Consider the following 22,480-nt stretch of genomic DNA (forward strand, 5'->3'; position numbering starts at 1 on the left):
CTGTAATTCTGACACCCCTCCAAGGCTGCAATGCATAATTCACTTCCCATGAGCAAATCTTAATGTCTGTGTTTCTAAAAGAAGCCCAAATATTCTTGTAAGACTTAAAGACTGATAATAAATGGTAAAGAGTGTAATAGATGAAGTGGCAAAGTTTTTTAAAGATTTTGTGTAGTGTTTGGAAAAATAAATCCTAAAAAAAAAAGCCCTGACCAGTGTGGCTCAGTTGGTTGGGCACTGTCCCCAAAAGCAAAAGATCACTGGTTTGATTCCTGGTGAGGGCATATGGCTGGATTGCAGGCCAGTCCCCTGTTGGGGCATATGTGAGAAGCAACTGATTGATGTTTCTCTCTCATATCGATATTTCTCTTCCTCTCTTTCACCCTCTTTTCCCCTCTCTCTAAAAATAAATAAATAAAATCTTTTAAAAAAAACTCCAAAAGTAGAATTTGTGGTAGGAGGTAGGGAATCAAGTCTTTTTTGACTCATTTACCTTAATGTGCACAAATATACTTTAAACTTCATGAAGCAGAAGGGAAATAATAGCTAAATATTTTGGTCACAACAGATCTATAAAATAAAGATCCTTTTGTTCAAAGAAATCAGATGCTTTTCCCATGCAGTATTGTGATTAAATTATATTATCAGATAAGTTATTCCCCTACTGTAGTTCTAGTCCTGATAATATGCCTGTTGCATCCCCCAACTCTTTTCCACAGCTGGCATGTGGCCCAAGTTTTCGTTTATTAGTAGTACCAAATTGTTTTTCTTTTATTTCATTGTATTGCCTTATTTAACTGGACAGAACTTTCAGCACAATGTTGAACAAGAGTGGTGAGAGAAGACATTCTTGTCTTGCCAGTTTAAGGGGGAAAGAATTAGATTTTTCCTCGTTAACTATAGTTAGTTGTAGATGTTTTTTATCAAGTTGAGGAAGTTCTCCTCTATTCCTATTTTCCTGAGAGTTTAAAAAAAAATCATGAATGAGTGGTGAAGTGTTGAATTTTGACGTAGTTTTTTCCACATTGATTGATACGATCATGTGCAATATAAGATAAAAAATGACACTTGATAGTGACTAAAGGCTCAATCAACCAAGAGGATTGAATAATTTTAAATGTATATGCATGTGATAACAGGCTCAAAATATATAAAACAGAAATTGACAGATCTAAAAGGAGAAATAGGCTCTGGTTGGATAGCTCAGTTGATTAGAGTATTGTCCCAATATGCCAAGACTACAGGTTTGATCCTTGGTCAGGGCATATGCAGGAATCAACTAATGAATGTATAAATAAGTGGAAACAATCTCTCTCTCTCTTAAAAAAAATGAATAAAAGGAGAAATAGACACTTCCTGATCATTGTGAATTATTTAAAAATATCTCCCTTAATAATTGATAGAACATATCAATAATGATATAGATTTTAATGAATACATGTTTTATTAACTCCTCTAAGTATCACATTTGACACATAGGATTAAGAAATTCCACTTTTAAAAATTAAATGCATTAATTTTAGGTAATACAGGGTGATGCTGTTTACCCTTTACCCAGTTTGTTTGAGTAGTAATGTGTTGTAAAACTATACCACAATATTATAACCAGGATATTGACATTGATACAATCAAGATATAGAACACTTCTGTTCCTTATGTTATCCTTTTACAACCATACCCACTTCCCTCATGCTTCTTACCCCTTCTTAGCCCCTGGTAACCACTACTGTGTTCTCTATTTCTATAATTGTCTCATTTTAAGAGTATTATATAAAAGAAATGATACCGTATGATGATTGTGTGACTTTTTTCTTTAGCCTATTAATATGGTAGATTACATTGATTTCTAAAGTATTGAACCAGTTTTGTGTCCCTGCAGTAAACCTCACTTGGTCATGGTGTATAATTCTTTTTTTTTTTTTAGACAATTTTATTTATTTATATATAGGGAGAGAAGAAAGGATGGAGAAAAAGGAGAGAAACATCGATTGGCTGCCTCTCTCATGCCCCCAACTGGGGACCTGGCCCACTACCCAGGCATGTACCCTGACTGGGAATCAAACCAGTGACCTTTCACTTCACAGACCAGCACTCAATCCACTGAGCCAAATAAGCCTGGGATAATTCTTTCAATATATTGTTGAATCCTATTTGCCAATTTTAAAAGCATTTTTTGCATCTATATTCATGAAGAATATTGTTTTGTATTTTCTTTTTGTTTAAACTTAGTCTAGATTGGGTAACATGATAATTGTAGCTTCATGAACTGGGAAATGTGCCCTCCTCCTCTATTATCTAGAAAAAAATGTATAGAATTAATGTTAATTTTTTAAAAACATTTTGTAGAATTCTCCAGTAAAACCATCTGGGCATGAAGATTTCTTATTTGGGAGTTTAAAAAATTATGAATTCAATTAGAAGAAAACTTCTGGCCAAGAAGGAGGCTTAGACTGACATGCTTGGTCTCCCTCTACAACTAGAAAGGAATACAACTACCTCAAAGCAAAAGATAAATAGAAATTCCAGAAAATAAAACTACACAGAAGCCCAATGTATGAAGTTATAAACCAGTGGTGCTCTTTGGAGGGTTAGGAGGGGCAAAATTGGGTGGTGTTGTTTGCGGTAGCAGCAGAGACAGCGGCAGGGAGAGCAATCCCGGCTGTAGTCAAGCCCCAGCAGCTCCCGATGCCAACGCTGGGAAAAGAAGCCCCTGCATTGCCTTGGACAGTGAGGCCCAGAGGGCGAGAGGACGGATCCTGGTCTCCCAGCAGAGAATAACGGCAGGAATCCATGTTGGACCCCCACCCCCACACAAAGCACCACAGCGCCGCAAAATAGATTGCGGATCGCTGCCGGTCACCGGGTAGTGACGACAAAGCGCCATAGCGCGGCGAAAAAGGTCGGGATTGCCGGTGGTCGCTGGTCGCTGGGTTGTGATGAGTACACAGGCTCCACCCCCTTCAGCCTGCCCCAGAAGCAAAGCAAAACGCAAATCTGTCAAAATGAGGCAGACAACTATAGAAATCCCAGTGATGCAGCTCACCAGGCAACAGATGAAGAATCTGACAGAGGCTCAGTTCAGAGCTATTGTTATAAGGTGGCTTACAGAATTAACAAAAGATTTGGAACAGGACAGGGAAGGAAAGAAAGCCACTCATACTGAAACCAATGAAAACACATATGAGACAAGTGGTGAGGAATCAAAATCCAGAGATCAAATCAACAAACTGGAACATAGAGAAGGAACAAACAGTCAACCAGTGCAGAAAGAGGAAACAAAAAGTAAGGAAAGTGAGGAGAGGATCAGAAACCTCTGGGACAGCTATAAGAGATCGAACATATGGATTATAGGATTATAGGATTGCCAGAGGGCGAAGAAGAACTAGAAATTGAAAAATTATATGAAAAGGTAATGAAGCAGAACTTTTATTTTGTCCTGGAAGCACTTTCTCTGCCTTTCTATTCTGAATGACAATTTCACTGGATAGAGTATTTGTGGCTGTAGGTTTTGGATTATTATTATTTTGAATATTTCTTGCCAGTCCCTTCTTGCCTGCAGGGTCTCCCTTGAGAAGTCAGCTGATAGTCTAATTGGGACCCCTTCTTCTCTCTTGCTGCTTTTAAGATTCTCTCTTTATCTTTAATTTTTGACAATTTGATTATAATGTGTCTTGGAGTGTTTCTCCCTGTGTCCAGTTTTTCTGGAACTCTCTGTGCTTCCTGGACCTGTAAGTCTATCCCAAGTTTGGGAAGTTCTGCTTCATTACTTTTTTACATAATTTTTCAATTTCTAGTTCTTCTTCTTCGCCCTCTGGCAATCCTATAATCCGTATGTTCGATCTCTTATAGCTGTCCCAGAGGTTTCTGATCCTCTCCTCACTTTTCTTACTTTTTGTTTCCTCTTTTTGCACTGGTTGACTGTTTGTGTCTTCTCTATGTTCCGGTTTGTTGATTTGATCTCTGGATTTTGATTCCTCACCACTTGTCTCATATGTGTTTTCGTTCGTTTCAGTATGAGTGGCTTTCTTTCCTTCCCTGTCCTGTTCCAAATCTTTTGTTAATTCTGTAAGCCACCTTATAACAATAGCCCTGAACTGAGCCTCTGAAAGGTTTCTTATTTGTTCATCTGTCAGGTTCTTCATCTGTTGCCTGGTGAGCTGCATCACCAGGATTTCAATTGTTCTCTCCTTCATTTTGACAGATTTGTGTTTTGCTTTGCTTCCTGGGCAGGCTGTGGGGGACGGAGCCCCATGTACTCGTCACTACCTGGTGACCAGCGGCAATCCCAACCTTTTTCACCGCACTGTGGCGCTTTGTGTAGAGGCGGGGGTCCAAGATGGATTGCTGCCGTTATTCTCCCCTGGGAGACTGGGATCTGTCCTCCTGCCCTCTGGGCTTCACCATCCGATGCACTGGGGAGTCTGCCTTTCCCTGCGTTGGGGTTGCGAGCTGCCAGGGCTTGACTGCAGCCAGGATTGCTCCCCTTACTGCTCTCCCCGCTGCTACCGCAAACAGTACCACCCGACCTTTCTGTTCAGGTTCTGATTTCACCCCTCTTACCCATCCAGGCAAGCACTGCTGGTTTATAACTTCATACGTTGGGATTCCATGTAGTTTTATTTTCTGGAATTTCTGGTTTTCTTTTGTTTTGAGGTAGTTTGCATTCCTTTCTAGTTGTAGAGGGAGACCGATCGTGTCCGTCTAAGCCTCTATCTTGGCCGGAAGTCCCCTCCTCTGACTTCTTGTTCTGCCACCAGCTGGAGAATACTCACGGCTTTCAGAAGGCTTATCAAGATCATCACTGTCTCTTAAGGTCAACTAATTTGAGTGTTTAATTACATCTATAAAATCCCTCCACAGCAGTACCTAGATTCATCGGCAGCCGTCCGTCTTGAGAGACGATGGCGTAGCTTCTTAAGAGTCTATCTGCACCGCCGAGAATGGCTGTGCAGTCCGACTCGGGAGTGACACGGTATCTGTCTCCTCTCGTGTTGAATCGACATCTTGCGATGACGCTGGAGTGTCCTCTCCAGTGAAGCTGAAGCTACAGAGCCTGGGCAGGGTGATATGGAGGGTCTGCTGTTGCCCATGCAGCAGACCCCCCTTCTCTTTGCAGCTGAAGGGTCCAAGGGAAAGATGGAGTCAATACAGCTTGGCTTCAGGTGCGCCGCAGGAGTTGCCGGTGTTGACTACAACGTCAAACCGCCTTAGGGACTCCGGCTCCGGATTTTCTGTCGGGGTTTACTCCCTTAGCCTTTCCCCTGAAGAGGTATGCCGCAAGGCAGCGGAGGTTTTTTTTTTTTGGAGTCAGAGTTTTCCTTCTCTGATGTGCCCTGACTGGAAGATCAAACCAGCGACACTTAGCTCGCAGGCCGACGCTCAATCCACTGAGCCAAACCAGCCAGGGGTAGTACCTAGATTAGTGTTTCAATAACCAAGGGATGGAAATCTTGGAGGGTTATCTTTAGAGTTTTGCTTACTACAGGGGTGATGGAGCAGAAAGCAAGACAACCAGTAAGAAAGGGACCAGTTCTTAGGTCCAATGAACCAATGGTTTGCAGAGTGAAAAGCACTTAGTGATCAGCTAGTTCAGCCCTATTTTTTATTTTTCATAATGTGGACACTAAGTCCCCGAGAGGGGAGGAATATTCATAATTCATCTTCCACAAGTCCACCCTGGGCCAACTGTAGTAAATACGTATGGAGAATATAGAGATAAATAAGGCTGGGCCAGAATTTGCTATAAGAATTTTAATTCCCACATGACCAAGGCCCAGGGAATCTATTTTTTCTTCAGAAAATAGCCAACTTGACCCGTGGAGACTTTACAATTATATGCTAGAAAGGGACCTCAGAGGTAAAATATTCCACTGTTTCCCAAGGGTAGAACCAATGACTTAGGTGACATGTATATATATATATATATTTTTTTTTTAATTGCATAAAGTAACAGGGGAAACACTACAGAGCTACCCAAGAGCAATCCTACTTTGGAGTGACTGGGCTTATACTGGTTATTTCAAAGCCATAATACTGTTTGTTTGACTGGCACCAATGTTAAGGAAAAATATCTGAATGAAAAGTCAACTCCTGGAAGAAGACTTTATGTTAAAATTCTATATTAATATTTCCAGCTTTTCTCCAAAGAAATGTACCCATTTTCCCATCTTTAGTGTCGAGAAGGCCTTGGACTTGATGGTTTGGTCACATGACTTACTCTGTAAGGTAGAATTGATCCAGTTTTATGACTAGACGCAAGTTTGACTTGAATGTCCAAATAGTTTCTTCCTTTCAGAGGAAGGAGATGAAAGGGAACCACCTACGCTAGTATTTTGAGTCAATGTTGGATCCACAGCTATCGGTGCTTTTCACAAGATGCTCTGTATGGACTTACTATTTTCACTTTTTCTTCATCAGTGTTGAGCTGACAATTCTTCATTGCTACTTCAACTAAACTGTACAGTAAGTTCTGCAGGGATGGATCCAATATTTCTACCTTTATTTACAAATATCACAGACATGAATTCTAGTTGAAACTACATTTTTAAATTCATCACCTAAAAACATATTACATATTGTAAACATGGCAATACTAATACAGTATCTATTCTAAAATATTTTCATGTCATGATCACATTTGTTATACCTGAAATTGAATTCATACACAGTGGAGAATTACTAGCAATGGTTGCTCACTTTACAACTGAGGGCTACATTTAATTATTTTAGAAATATCTTCAAAGTAAAGTTAAAGCTTGTCTTTGATTGGCTTGGCATTATTTCTTTTTGTATCTATATTTAAAATGAAGATTGACACAGAAAATACCCTTCTAATTTATAAGATTTTTAAAAATCAGTTTAAGATTCTTAGGGCAAGTGTCTGTTGTGAAGAATAAAAAAAAAATGCTGCAAAATTAACTTAATGGAAAAAGGGACTTCAGACTGTCAGCTGAGAGTTCACCAGGTTGTCAGTCCTGCTTGGGCTGCAGTTGCCGTTTCCAGGCCTCATTCAAGTAAACTAGTCGTTTGTAGTTGATAAGAAGAATGAAGTTCAACACGTATGTGAACACACAGATGATGCAAAACTCCTTCAGTACAAAGTACAGAATGTAGGCCAGGTACAAAGACCCTACTACAGACACGATGGAGGATGTCATGAGGATTAAAGCTGCAACTGCACTTGCTGTCATGCCAAGTAATAACTGTAGTATATAAAATATAAGTCCAAAGACACTGTTTGGCTGGTTTAATACACCATCCTTTCCAAAAATGGAACCCAAAAGACCAAATCCTTGACCCCATCAGATCACACAGATCACACAGCTCATGGTCCCAGTGCCAGGGAAAATTAAGTCTCATTGCTTCTGACTGTGCAAACCAGTGGGGGTTGGGGCGGAGGCAGAAACTGCCAGTCTCTCAGAAGAGTCCACTTGTTTAAAGGGTCCCCATAGTCCTAGAATGTCCGCCGACCCACCAACTCTGGGAACGACAGCCAGAGCAACAGCTAGAGAGGCACCAGTCCCATACGGAAGTGGGAGAAGTGCCTGGAAAAAGGGTGAGTGCTGGGCAAGCAGCGTTGCTCCCTCTCAGACCCTTCCCCTAGACCAATATTTTAAAGTGTAATCATAATGTGTATATTTTAACATTACCTTCGACTTATGGCAAATGACACTATTTCCCCTGCATTGCAGTGAAGTAGAGTTTTCTCCCTCTTTTCCTCTCCCTTCCTGTCTTCACCTTGCCCATATGGATCACCTACTGTGTGGGATACAATAGAATATGATACTTAAGAGCTTTGGGCTCTGGAAACAAAGAAACCTGACATCGCTCACTTAGTAGCATCTCACTTGAACTCTATGCTCCTCACTTTCTCATTGGGTAAGTAAAGATAAATATATTATTTAAGTGAGATAATGTGCATAAAATACTTAAATGAGGGCATATCATATTGTAAGAATTCAGTACATGTTAGCTATTATTAGAATTAGCTCTATTCTGGCCCACAGGGAAGAGCAGCTTCTGCTAAGGGGAGCCTGGATTTCCTTGACCTCTCTGCAGGGTGGGAAGCAATTCTCCTCCTCCCCTCTTTTGAGTGAGTTTTGAGAGCCTAACAAGGTGCCTGAGGTGTGATACTTTCTATGGAGAGAAAGGAAGTAGACACAGAGAATAAAGGACAGTAACACAGGGTGGCACTACAGGGATGTGCCTGTGGGAATTATCTATTCTTTGGAGAAATGACTAACATGGATTGAGTACCACTTGTGTGCCTTCTTTTGGGGGAAATTTAGTGCCCCCCTTCTGTCTCTATATCAAGCATTTTCCCAAGTCACTGTCACCTTTCCCTTCTGTGAATTTGCCTCCCTCTCTTTATTCAGAGAGTTGGGGGAAGGATGTTTCTCAAGTGTGATAAAAAATTATTCAAGGTGTCCCTTTTGGAAGAGGGGATGTGGCTAAAGACAGGGACTTTGGATGGCCAAAGTCAGCAGGTGACTTGGCAGTAGGTGAGAGAGGAGTAAATTACTTTGCATAGTATCTGACACATAGTAGAGGCATAGAGGCAGAAAAAGTAAATATTACTTTCAGAAAGTCTCTTAAACTGTTAAAGAGAATATCTCTGTACAACGGATTTGACATCTTAATGGAATAGGAAGTGTGATACAAAAATCGGCAGTTTGGGCCCTGGTTGAGAGACACCACTAGTTGGAGCACTGTTCCATAAATCAAAAGGTTGCCGTTTTGATTCTCTGACAGGGTTTGGTCCCTGGTTGGGGCATGTACAAGAGGCAAACTATCAATGTTTCTCCCTCACATTAATGTTTCTCTACCTCTCTTTCTCCTTCCCTTCCCCTCTTTAAAATCAATAAGCATGTCCTCGGATGAAGAGTAAAAATATAATTTGTATTTTTGATTGCTAGAAAGCATGTAGTTGGTATGATCTCAGTTTTTGGAAAATATAGCACATGCATCCATAAGAAAAATCTGTAAAGATATAGCCAAAAATTTTACCAGTGTCTGAGTAATGTTGGATTATGAGTAATTTTTATGTCTTTTTTTTGTTTTAATATATCCAACCCTGTTATAGAACTGTCTTTATCACTGTCTTTCTCTTCACTCAAAGTTTTTTTTTTTTTAAAGACTTTAATTACTGATATAAAGTAAAAACAATTACTTGTTGGTTGGCTGAGAATTGTTAGAAATTAAAATAGTTTGGAAATTATTTAGTAAATTCTAATTACTTAGCAAAAGTAATTAAAATATTTATAAGCGAACACCCATAAAACACCACCAAGCAAATACATTATTCAATAAACGGTTTAATTAGTGTTTCATTACTAGAAATTAATCTCAGTAACCAAACATTACTACAAATTACATGTAGGACGGACAACTTATTTTACTGCTGTTAATGATTTCAATTACTAAGTTTGTGCAAGTCTAATTCCTTCCTCTTCCTCCCACCCTCCTCCTGCACCCACCCAGGCATGTTCCCGCACAATGAGCCTGAGCTAGGATGTTTGGGGCTGGTCTGGTGCCTTACACATTGTTGGAAACCTCAGATTAACACTTTCCCTCAGCTTATTTCTCAGTTGTCTTGCTAAAATACTGGCCCTGGGTGCCTCTTAATTAGCTGGAAACAGATTCTAGGGGCTGGTGGGCTTCTTACCACAGATATACTCTCCTCTGGAGTCTCCTCAATCTCTTGGCTACAAGGCTCTATTCCTTCTTCAGGCCTGTGCCAGACCTTTTGGGCACTGGATTCCAGAACTGGTTCAGCTCTCAAGCTGGGCGGGGACCAGGCCAGACTACAGCTAAGTCATAAAAGGGCATCTTCATGCAAGATCAAATAATAAATCCCTCTTTCCAGATGCAGTCTCATGCCAGGGTGGATTGCTTCTCCCACCTGCTTTCCTTGCTCAGATTCCTCAAGGAACAGATTCTGAGACTGGAGATTTGCTTGCAGGAGTGTCACTGTAGAGTGCTCCCAGGAACAACCCCTGAAAGAGAGTGAAGGGAGAAGGATTAGACAGAGGGAGAAGTTGAACAACAGCCCCATGGGGAGCTCTTAAGTTGGGGTGATTCTCCAAATGTGTCCTGGGTTAAGGCAAGGAGGGAGGTAGGCCTTTGTCACTTTGAGGAATGGAGTGCCTGCCTCTGGCTGAGGACAATGCCTGAAGAGGGACTCAGCTGCCAGCCATCAACAGCAAACACTCCCAGCAGCTGGAGGAATGAGTACCCTGGCTCTGAAGGAGGAGAATGGGCAGTGCACACAGTCATCCACCACAGTTTCATTGTGTCATGGGCAACAGGAGCAACCGCTCATGAAGGCCCTTCTGGGGATGGCCTGAGGCCATGAGTTGAATGGGCATGAGTTATACCATTGTTCTACTAGGGCTGGGAGGAGTCTTACTTCTGGAGTGAGGGTGGCCCCCCACCTAGGTACCAGCTGGGACTGATGCCTAGACCATAAGCTCCTGGAGGGCAGGTTCGTGTCTCATGGTATCCCCAGAAATTAGCACAGTTTGTGGCTCAATTAATATTTGCTGATTGAATCTATAGTGATAAAGACAGTCACTAATGCATTAATATAAACTGTGATACACTCAGTGGAGGTAAATAAAAAGAGCCTGATCTAAGGGATCAGGGGAAGCTTCTACAAGGGAATAACACTTGAGCTGAGACCCAAGGAATGGGTAAGAGTGATTCAGGCAAAGTGGGGTGGGGTGAGGTGTTTCCCACGCCCTCCCCTGGACACCTGGTGTTCACCATTGCTACCTCCTGAGTACGTTTCCTGGGTGGAAGCAGAGGACCTGAGAATTCACACTCACTGAATTTCTCTTGCTATGTTTCTGAAATGTATCATTTGTCATTATCACAGCCTTATCTTGCCTAAGATTTGCAACTTAGTGAGCTTTTCCACCAGACCTTGGCCTGGGCCACAGTGGGATGAATTTGCTTTCACATGGCAAGCACTTTCTGGAGTGTGAGATACAGGCAAAATGTCACAGCTGGAGGTGGAGGTGATCACCCCAGATTGTCCTGGGGCATCATGCTTGTGGATGCCACGTGTTGTGGAAGAACCAAGGCAGCTGTCTGTACCACCTCCAAACTCCTGTTTTCCATTTGACCTTCTCTCCATCCTGCTCAGACTTCGCCCCCAGCCAGGGCTGCCTCCAGATTCCTCACTGCCCCAGGACTGTGCTCTGTTCATTTTTTCTCCACTCCTGTACATGTGTCCTTCCCTCTTTCTAGGACCACTGCTACATCCACAAAACCCACCCAATGTCCCTCCATGGTGCCCTGTCCAGAGACTCTGGACTCACCTTCTTTTGGGTTTCTACAGCCCTCACCTATATATTCTTTGAGGGAGAGACTGTTTTAGAAATCTCAGGCCTGGCACCATGCCTGGTAGAGAACAAGTGGGTTGAGAAAAGGCTGGAAGAGAAGCTAATGCCTGAAAGAAGATCCAGTATGCCTGCCCATCCCTGCCACACTGCCCCAGTTGGTGCTGGGCAGTGTAACCAGTGGCCTGGATGATGTTTGCTGACCTTTCAGGCAGGTACACTGTGAGGGGTGCCACAGGCTAGTTCCTGTTAGAGGTGGCAGGACAGAAAGGGAGGGAGGAAGATGGAGAGTTCACATTTATTACATCTGGGACTTGCCTGATTTGTCCTTAATCAGTCTACAGCTAATTAGCTGCCTTCCCCCAGTTAGCAGAATATAATTAATCACTGCCAGAGAAAGCCAGCGTCAGCTGGGCCTCCCACTCAGGAGAAATCCTGGCTCCTTGAGTGGGTCCTTCTTGCTTGGGGCCCTGAGAGGGCCAGAAGTGCATGGGGATCCTTTGGGGTTTCCTGGCATTGTTGGAAAGGGGCCCTGGGGCCCTGTGCCACCTGGAAAGATGGTAGCAGGAAGGGTGCAGCATCTTCCTCTTTGCTACAACATTCTAATTTTGCTCATGGTGATGTCTTAGCCTTAGACAAGAGGCTCACTTTCCTAGACTCCCTTGCAGCTAGGGAAGGCATGTGACACAGTGAAGACGAGTGGGGCATAAGCTGAAACCTTCTGAGGACTCTTAGAAAGGCTTTCCATTTCCTGATAAAAGGCATTAGAAGCTGCTGGTGCTTCTCCTTGCCCCTTTTCTTTCTTCCTTGAATGTAGATCCAAAGGCTGGAGTTGCAGCAGCCATCAGCCTGTATGAGGAAAAGACTAAAAGAATTGCAGTGATGCCAGCCATGAACTGGTAAACCAATGCTAGTAACTATGCTACCTCCAGATTTCTGTCAGGTGAAAATAAAATATCTCCATTTGTTTAGTTGGTTGGTATTCTGTTACCCGCAGCTGAATACATTTCTAACTAATACAAATGGGAACTCTGGGTGGTGCCAACCTGACTGCAGAGATGCCCATGGTACCCAGAGTGATCCCGACATTCCTGGGCCTCCCCAGCCAGTGGGCATGAGTGAGGCTGTAGTACCCAAATGCCACTAGCTTTGAACTCTCCAATCCTTCATTCTTTAAAGTCTAATTTTCCAATCCATTTTAGCGATTTATGTCATTAAGAAATTATCTGAGTGTGACATTGATATATAAGTCATGTTAAATTCTGTGTAAGGGAGTGTCACATAAGGCAAAACTAGATTTTTTGGCAACTAAATAATGCCTCTTCTCTTAGTTATGCAACTGTGATGTATGTAGGCAAACATGTTGCTTTGGAAAAAGGGTACAATAGGGAATTTTGTGATTAATAAGGTTTTGGTGTGCAGAGCTGGTCACAGAGGTGGGGATATTTGCATATAGGCCAGGAAACCTGCTGGGAGGACTGGGGTCAAGACCCTGACTGACCATTTCTTTTTGGGGTTTAAGATTACTAGTGCCTCTCTGGTGAATTGAGTTGGGCCTCTCTGAGATCCTTTGTCTGGAAAAAGTAGGAAGGACCCAGAGGGGAAACTCACCATCAGGAAATGGGGAGTCTGAGTAGGAGAATCTAGCTATTAGGCTTAGCCTCTTGTTGGGCAGGTTGGTGCCCACCTGCCAGGTGACTGGGCAGAGACCCTTCGAGTGTAGGACAGGCTGCGCTGTGAGTGTCCAGGAATTGGATCAGCAAGGGCAGCACTAAGCTGTAGACTTGGAGGTGTTGAACTGCACATGACCAGTGTTCAACAGTGTCCCCTTGTGGCAGTTGATTGGTATGACTGCTCATTTCTGTCTCCGCTGGCTTTCAGAAACAGGACAGATCCTGTTGCGCTAAATAGCTCCAGTTCTTGCAGTTTGGGGAAGGAGAGGGGAGGTGGTTATGAGAATGGACTCTGGAGTCAGATTGCTGAGGTTCACATTTCTGTTCTATTACTTATGGGTTTCCCTTGTGTACAGGTCTGGCTTTATGGACTGCAGACCTGTGCAGTCTCACAGCAACCTGCTTTAAATAAGCCCCATGCTTGGCTTAATGCTTAGTGTCTTGAAAGTCTTAATAATTTTTGAACAAGGATCCCCATTTTAATTTTGCACTGGGCCCTGCAAATTATGAGGCCAGTCTTGCTCAGACAAATCACTTCCCTGTGCTTCAGTTCCCCTATCTGTAAAATGGGTAAAAAGAAATATTAGCTGCCTCCAAGATTTGTTGTGAGCATTAGGTAAGTTATACAGCAGGTCCTTGAATAACATCATATTGTTCAATGTCATTTCATTATAACTAACATTGAGGAGATGATGTGGGAATTTAACTGGTTCTTTATAGTAATTAGCCTATGGTAAAATTGGTTTCATTATACTTTGTTTTGCCACAGTTCCAGGATCCTAACGACAATGTTAAGTGAGGACTTATTGTATACATAAAGTACTTAGAACAGGATCTGGCATGTGGTAATCTCTATGTAAGTGTTAGCCATTATTTTCATTTCTATTAATTTAGGCAGATGAAGACTAGCAATTAATCTGTAAAACATAGAGACATGAGCACATTTGTGTCTCCAGCTAGTGAAGCAGATCAAGCACATGGGGAGACAATGCAAGGAGAGGAAACGGTGACCCCTGGACTTTTAATCTTCACATAAGATGAGATGCCTCATAAGTCCACAATCCATCTGGGTCCCCAGGGCTGACAGGAGAGGAGAATACTGAGGCCTGATAAGTGTGGAGTCAAGGCCAACCTCCTGCCACAGGGGCTGGCAGCACAAGTTGTGTAGGGCTCATCTAGGAGGAGCAGGCTGGGGCAGCTCTTGGAAGCAGCCTGCCTCTTCTCCAAGGAGTCAGGTTGAGGGACATGTTGTCATCAGGCTCAGGCCCACTGCCCCTCCTCTTGAATGTGACACATTGACAGGGAAGGGCTGCCCAGCCCCACCCAGCCTTCCCTCCAGCCATGGATTACCTTGCATTTGTAGACTCAAATTAGGGGATAGGATTTTGTGGAGGATGGTTTATTATGATGATTATTCTAAATAAACTTACCTATTGACATGTAAAATTCACACAAAAAGAGGAGAAATCATAAGTGCCCAGCTCAATAAATCTTCACAAAGTGAACACACTCAGTTCAAGAAATAGGATGTCCCAGAAGTCTGGCGGCTCCCAGCCATGCTTCCTTCCTGGATATTATTCCCTCCTTCCCTAACCTACCACCACCATGAATATTGTTTAAAAAAATTAGATTTCACTTTTCCAAATGTTTTATTTTGAAAGAAATTTAAACCTACAAAATAAATTAGAAAATAGAATAGGAACACTTATATACTCACACAGATACACCAATTGTTAATATTTTTCCTCATTTTTTCTGTCTTTCTGTCTCTCTCCCTTTCTGTCTGTCCTTTTCTCCCCATCCCTATAAAATTTTCTGAACCATTTGGGAGTTATCTGCAGATATCATGACAATTTATCCCTAAATATTTTAGCACATCTCTTAAAAACAAGTGCAATTATCACACTCAAGAAATTTAACACTGAGGACTTCTGGCCAAGATGGAAGGCTAGATAGACACTCTGTGTCTCCCTCCATGACTAAGAAGGAATACAACTACCTCAAAACTAGAGACAACCAGACGTTCCAGAAAATCGAGCTGCATGGAAGTCCAACAAACAAAAATATTAGGAAGAAATACTCATCAAGGCAGGTGCAACAGCTCTAGCTAAGACACAGAAACAAACAAACACAGGAGCCTGTCAAGATGAGGGGACAGAGAAGTATGGCCGGAAAGAGGGAACAGATCAAGTTTCCAATGGGAGAACTAAGCGATGAGGAGATAGCCAACCTAACAGATGTATAGTTCAAAACACTGGTGATAAAGATGCTCACACACTTGACAGGTATGCTTAAGTACGGCAAACGCGAAAGGGAAGAAGTAAAGGCTATGCTAGATGAAACGAAGGAAAATCCACCCAAAACAAAAATTGAAGGGAAGGAAACTGGGGTTCAAATCAATGATTTGGAACATAAGGAAGAAAAAAAAACAGTCAACCAGTTAAGAATGAGGAAACAAGAAACGAAAAAAAAAACGAGGAGATGCTTTGGAACCTCTAGGACAACTTTAAATGTGCCAACGTCTAAATCATAGGGGTTCCAGAAGAAGAGGAAGAGCAAGAAATTGAAAACTTATGTGAAAAAATAATGAAGGAAAACTCCCCAAAATTGGTGAAGGAAATAGACATACAAGTCTAGGAAGCACAGAGAGTCCCAAACAAGCTAGACTCAAAGAGAACCACATCATAATTAAAATGCCAAAGGTGAAAGATAAAGAGAGAATCTTAAAAGCAGCAAGAGAAAAGCAGAGAGTTACCTACAAAGGGGTGCCTATAAGGCTAATAGCTGACTTCTCAAAAGAAACTGCAGGCAAGAAGGGACTGGCAACAAGTATTAATTGCGATAAAAAGCAAGGACCTACAACCAAGATTACTCTATCAAGCAAAGCTATCATTTAGAATGGAAGGGCAAATAAAGTGCTTCCCAAACAAGGTAAAGCTAAAGGAGTTCATCATCATCAAGTCATTATTATATGAAATGTTAAAGGGACTTATTTAAGAAAAAGAAGATCAAAACTGTGAGCATTAAAATGACAACAAGCTCACAACTATCAACAACTGAGTCAAAAAAATAAAAACAAAATCCAACTAAGCAAACCAGAATAGGAACAGAAGCATAGGTATGGTTATCATTTGGAGGGTTATCCGCTGGGGGGGTGGAGAGGAGGATAAATGGTGAAAAGGTGCAGGGATTAAGAAGCATAATTGGTTGGTACAAAGTAGACAGGGGATAGTTAAGAATAATATAGGAAAGGGTGAAGCCAATGAACTTATATGCATGACACATGGACATGAACTAAGAAAGGTGGAATTGCTGGAAGGAAGTGGGGTACTGGGCAGAAGGGGGCAAAGGGCAAAGAAATTGAGACTACAGTAACAACATAATCAATAAAATATACTTAAAAGAATGCTAGATGAGTTTTATTATTAATTATGTATTATTTATAATTAATTAATTATTAATAACAGTGGCTACAATTTATTGAGTGCCTATCCTGTGATGTGAATATTATTGTGCCCATTTTACAGACTAGGTAACTGATGCAGAGAGTCATTAAGTACTTTTCCCAATCACATAGTGAGAAAGAGGAAGTGCCAGGATTAGATCTGTATGACCCCATTGTCCATGCTCATACCCAGTTGAACCCACTGTCAGTGATGACTGGTTCCACTGGAAGGAGTCCTGAGTCTGTGGCCTGGAATCAGGGATTGTGTTTTGTTCTCTGCCGAATTCCAGGCTTAGTCAGGGCCAAACCCAAAGCAAGGGTCCATAATTATTTATTTAATAAAAGAATGAATGATTGTTCTATGGACATTAGCATGGAGTCCGTGGACCACTGTTATCTCATGGAACCTGCATCTCTGTTGGTGGGACCGAGGATCTATAAGGTTGTTGGGTTTTCCTGATGATGCTGATATAGACAAAATTAAGTGAAAAAAGTAAGTTTCAGAACAGTGTGTGCTGCATAATTCTGTATGTCTCTTTCTCTGTGTTTTAAGGTTACATGGTTATATATAGATTTACAGTTTCAGGAAGGATGCTAGAACTGTTAACAGTAGGTACCTCTGAAGTGTGAGGCTGGGAGCCTGGAGATGGGTTTGAGGACTTTACCTTATACCTGATACATTATTAGAAGTGACACAAACGATTAACTGACATGTTCTTTCTGTAAAAAATTAAACCGTACAAGATAAGTATGTAATTATGTAATTTATCACCCAAATTTAACACTTCTGAGAGTGAAAAGCAGTGCTGTTATTAGTTACACCAGCAAGAGAGAAAACAGAGTCCATTCTGAGTAAACCTAGGCCGGTGGTCATCGTGCCAAGGCCAAAGTCCCCTTTGATCACCTCTCATCCCAGTTATGGCAGCTCCCAATCCAAAGTAACCACTGTTATTAGTTTGATGCAGATTAAATACAATATGTAGCCATTGAAAGTACTTGGTTTGGGTGTTTCTCTTTTTACATAAGTGATATCACACTAAGTGTAATAACATGAATGCTGTTTTTTTAACTTGATAATATATGTCTTCAAGATTTAGCTTTGTGAAGGCCACATGGCTCTACTTCATTCCTTTTAACTGTTATACCGCATTCCACATATAAACAGACCACATCTTATTTGTCCATTCTCTTGTGGATGGATATTCAGGTTGTTTCCAGTTCTTTGGAATTATTGTATTAACCATGTTAATGATCCTATTTCATTTCATGATCAGTATGACCACTTCTGTTACTTTATGACCATGCCAATACACCTGTCTTCCTGTATGAAGACTGCTCAAATTTGGAAAGAAGAGCAAGCCCTTTCTTTATTCCAAGAATGAGTATATATAGCCATGCAGAATCCAGCATAAAACCTTACAAATTATATATAATACAAGTCCTAAAAATGTGAACAGTGCCTTTGAGTATATTTACACAAGAGTATTCACAAAAAAGATAAAGTTCTTTGCTACAAAATAGTTTAGTGGTTTCTAAGAGCATAATTGATAGGAACCCCTCAGACCTCTGCCAGCACTGACCCAGCAGGAATCAAGTGCACACACCAACTCACAGGGCAACGGCTCCTGTCAATTAAGGACAGGGATTTAACAGGCAGGAACCACCAGGGGCACAATTCCCTCACACTGGCATGTGTTGTGCCAGGGCAGCATCAATTCAGGAGGCCCAGTTAGAGAGAGTCCAGTGCTCTTGATCCAAGGGGCATTACAGGTAGCTCAGGTACCTGATGAACTACAGCAAGCACCTTAGCATTTATTTTTCAAAAGCAGTCTGGACACACGCTGAACCAGAAAACATGTAAGAAGCTTTACGTAGTGAAAAAGTAAGCTCATCTGGGGCAAAACAATCCCTATGGTTTAAGAGCTACCAACCTTTAAGAATAAAACCAAAATATTCTCATGTACATCTGTGGGGATAATGTCCCAACAGTGGAACAACCTAGCACCCATCAGAAGTATGTCTAAAGTTAAAATATTATCAGGAGATGGCATTTTTGAGGAATAACTGAATTTATGAACAAGGTCCCTCACCAGGCCTGATGATTCTTTACTTTCCCCTCCCAGCAAGGTACACATGGGAGTCAGAAGTGAGCTCTCCCCAGCTTCACCAGCACAGACTCACACAATGCCCTTGGCCTCTTGAGAACTTCTTATAATTGAGGTCCAGCATAAGTTTCTCTCCCCAGGCCTGACTCCTCCACTCTCATGGTTCTTCCTCTTCTCCTCTTGCCTGGACTGTTCACAAGACTCTTTTACTCATCTGAGGTGACAGTTGTCTGTGGTGGAAAGAGCCTGTTTGTTAGAGCCAGGCAGAGTTTGATTCCCAGTTCCACCAATGACTGGCTGTGTGACCCTGAGTGAGTTACCTTACCTCTCTGGGTCTCCAGTTCTTCATTTGTAGAGCAGGGAAAGTATTATCCACCTCCTGAGCTTATGAACACTTATGTGGGATAACAGAACAGGTAATGCACATGCCCCCAACCCCAGTCACCACAAATAGGGTGCTCAGTTAAATGTTTTAATCCTTTTTCCTTACCTCACTGCTGCTTTGTGTGGATTAGTGTCACTGCAAAAATGAAAAGCCCAGGGGTGCTTCTGAGTACAGACATTGTGTCATCTCCCCCTTTGGTACCATCATCACCTGTCTTAAGTCCTGGCATAGGTTTGAGGTATACTTTGAGGTCCAGGAGAAAGAGATGCAAGGAGGCTGTTTGTATCCAGGGTCCTGGGAGTCTACCCAAGCAAAGACAGGAAGGCAAGTTCCTTTTCTTGAATAGATTTTTTGATCTGATAGGAGCAATAACTCCTAATTCTGGGGATCTCCTGTGTGATGGATGAGACCTTGTCTCCTGGGGATCTCATAGTTTGATGGGAGGGACCTGTTCAGTATCCCCTGAAGCACCTAGGCTGATGAAGGAGGCATGATGTCAATTTCCGCGGAAGTTCCCAAACTGATGGAGGAGACATACATCTGGGGAGCCTTCCTGAGTTTCACTGGACACTTCTACTTTGCACAAAACTCATACAGCACTCCTTCATTCCTTCCATATGTATGTGTCTTGGGCTGCTCCTCCACTGGATGTGAGTTTCAAGAGGGCAGAATTGACATCTCACCTTTGGGATTTCTAATCCCAGCTTGTTGCTGGGCATTCTAAAGGGTGCTTCCAGTTGGCCACATTCTCAGGCTCCCAAGGGTCAGGCTTCTCAAGTTATCAAGAGCACAGACAAAGCAATTTAGAGAAGGAGAGTGAGTCATCAGAGACAGCTGAGAGGAGGGGCTGGTGCAGGGCGGCCAGGGCCAGAGGCTGGCCCTCACACCCTCTCTGCACTTCCCTCTGGAAGCTGCTGAGCTCTGTCTGTGGAATCTCAGAGGAGCACCCCCACAGCCTTTCTCCCCATGGGAGCTATGTGCTGAGCTGGGCACCTTTGTCTGTGTAGGAGAGGACACATCAGACCGGGAGCTGATGGGCAAGTCAAAACTGCCGGTTAAATGGCTTTAAAGTACTAGCCATTTATAAGTTAATGAAAGAGAAAATAGGCACATTATACATACAGATTTGTCCTTAACGAGGGGACAAGGCATTGTTTACTGATGTTCAGTTCTAATTATACATGCACAAGGCTATTGTTTTTTTTGCAGCGGTGCCCATGGCCCCATTCTCTTATCTCTCCCCACATTCCTTTAACCCCTTCAGTGCCCAGTTGGGCACAGACTCATGTCTCAGAATATTGACTGAGAAGCCAGTTTCTGAGTGAATCTGTAGGGAGTTTTGACCCTGAGACAGGCCCAGCAGCTGCTTGCATCCTCTGCTCACCTCAGCTGTGCAATCAGATGGAGGACAATACTGCCAGGCCTTCAGGACAGCCACCCTCGGAGGCGGGCAGAACTCAGCGATGACTGATTTTCTGGGAAGTGGGCTGCAAGTAGCAGGAAGGACCAACCAAGGAGGCAGATGGAGGGTGGGGCCGCAAATCAGGGACTCCCCAGGTGACAAGGGCCCATCTTTTATATTTGCTCTGAAACTGTCAAGAAGGAAGGGGGGTTATTGGGAAGGGTTGATGATGGGCTACATCCTAAATGGGCACCTCGCTGAAGCCATTGCTGGGGTACACCTGCCCAATTCTCACTGTAGCCTAAGAACACATGACATCAATGACTCCTCCCTGCCTCATAACCTTCCTTCATGTCCAGGTCTGAGCCCTTACCCCCGCCTGTTGGATGCTGCTTTACTCAGTGGGGAACAAACTAGCATCAGAGATGAGAGTGGAACATGCATGACTATTGCCACATGAGGTCACAAAGCCTGCTCAGCTTGGGAAACTGGTGAGGAAAGAAGAAGGTGCAGAAGGAGTTACCTACTGAAGAGGTGGAGGAGATGGCTTGGTTAGCCCCAAAGCGTAACCACCCAGGGACACATTTGAGCTATCTGTAGGAGCCTAGGCTAGAAAGGAATTTGGCCTTCCCCTGAACTATCAGGGTGAGCTTCAAGCAGCAGTTCTAACTTGCTAATGCCTGGAGTGCCTTCACCCCTCCCCCCTGGGAGGTCTAGGAAAATGGGCCAAAGGGCTACTCACAGGTTGTTGCACTAGTGGTGACAAAAATGGCATCTCTGTGGCCACTAGACAAGAGGAGATGGAGTGACTCTACTGCACAATTTTGAAGGTTTGATAGAAAAGGGGACTCCATGAGTAAAAAAGGCAATTGAACAACTTTATACCAATAAATTTGAAAATTGAGATAAAGTGGACAAGGCCCTAGAAAAACACAAATCACCACACTAACAAAAGAATAGAAAACCTAAGTAATCCTATAACTATTAAAAACTGAATCCTCAATTAAAAATCTCCCCACAGAATCATCAACAAAATAAAAAGGCAACTCGCAGAATGGGAGAACATATTCACCAATACATCTGATAAAGGGTTAATATCCAAAATTTATAAAGTACTTACAAAACTCAACACCAAAAAAAACAAACAACCCAATTAAAAAACAGGCAAAGGACCTGAATAGCCACTTATTCAAAGAGGACATACATATGGCCCATAGACATATGAAAAGGTGCTCAGTGTTACTAAACATCGGAGAAATGCAAATTAAAACCACAATGAGATACCACCTCACACCTGTCAGAATGGCCATCCTCAATAAATCAATAAACAACAAGTGCTGGTGAGGATGTGGAGAAAGAAAAACCCTTTTGCACTGTTGGTGGGAATGCAGACTGGTGCAGCCACTGTGGAAAGCAGTAAGGAGATACCTCAAAAAATTAAAAATGGATCTGCTTTTTGACCCAGTGATCCCACTTCTGGGAATATATCCAAAGGAACTCCAAACACTAATTTGAAAGAACATAAGCACCCCTATGCTCATTGCAGGGTTATTTGCAATTGTCAAGATATGGAAGCAGCCCAAGTGTCCATCAGTAGAGGAGTGGATAAAACAACTACGGGACATTTACACAATGGAGTTCTACTCAGCTGTAAAAGAGAAGAAAATTTTACACTTTGTGACAGCATGTATGGACCTGGCAAACATTATGCTAAGTGAAATAAGCCAGTCAGAGAAAGACAAATACTATATGATTTTACTCATACATGGAATCTAATGAACAAAGTGATCTAACAAGCAAAACAGAGACAGACTCATAGATGGAGAGCAGATGACAGCTAGTGGAGCGGGGAGGGGAGTTTAGGGGGTGGGAGGACTGAGCTAAAAGGTACACAGACTCATGAACAGTGTGGTGATTGTTGGGGGGAGGGAGGTTTAAGGGGGCTACTTGGTAATGAGAAAAATACAATAAAGATTAAATTTTAAAAAATAATGATCTCCTCACAGAGAAAACCCAGGCCCCAACTGTATCCCTCTTTAGGAGTTATTGGGCATTTGCTACTATTTATAAAGCCGAGACTTTGATCTGTATATTCCTCCTTATGTCTATGTCCTACACATTAAAACCC

This window comes from Furipterus horrens, unplaced genomic scaffold (assembly GCF_987537825.1).
Source record: "Furipterus horrens unplaced genomic scaffold, mFurHor1.1.pri manual_scaffold_5, whole genome shotgun sequence".
NCBI lineage: Eukaryota > Metazoa > Chordata > Mammalia > Chiroptera > Furipteridae > Furipterus > Furipterus horrens.